The 288-nt window shown below is 46.2% G+C and overlaps 1 non-coding gene across 1 annotated transcript, besides 2 other annotated features; it reads left to right on the plus strand.

The window, feature by feature from the left end:
- The first annotated feature begins 53 nt into the window (after window positions 1-53).
- On the plus strand, window positions 54-165 carry Tc00.1047053476649.10. The gene has a single exon (XR_008254857.1). It is a non-coding gene; the product is annotated as a spliced leader RNA (transcript).
- Window positions 166-190: a microsatellite.
- Window positions 191-260: 70 nt separating this feature from the next.
- Window positions 261-284: a sequence feature (GC_rich).
- Window positions 285-288: the final 4 nt, after the last annotated feature.

Consider the following 288-nt stretch of genomic DNA (forward strand, 5'->3'; position numbering starts at 1 on the left):
CCGCGAAGGACCCTCATCAAAATTGAAAACCGTTGTGGAACACAACTCCTTTCAACTAACGCTATTATTGATACAGTTTCTGTACTATATTGGTACGCGAAGCTTCCAACCCGCCTCTGGCGGTTATGTTTGGTCAATTTCTTTTGACCGGGGTCTACGGACCCCTTTTTTTTTTTTTTTTTTTTTTTTTGGGGGTCTGTCCCCCATATCCATATACCCCTATATATATATACCCATATATATATAGCCCCGTACCCCCTCGGGGGGGGGCCCCCCCCCCCCCCAATT

The sequence above is a fragment of the Trypanosoma cruzi genome (genome assembly GCF_000209065.1).
Source record: "Trypanosoma cruzi strain CL Brener chromosome Unknown tcruzi_1047053476649, whole genome shotgun sequence".
NCBI classification, from domain to species: Eukaryota; Euglenozoa; class Kinetoplastea; order Trypanosomatida; family Trypanosomatidae; genus Trypanosoma; species Trypanosoma cruzi.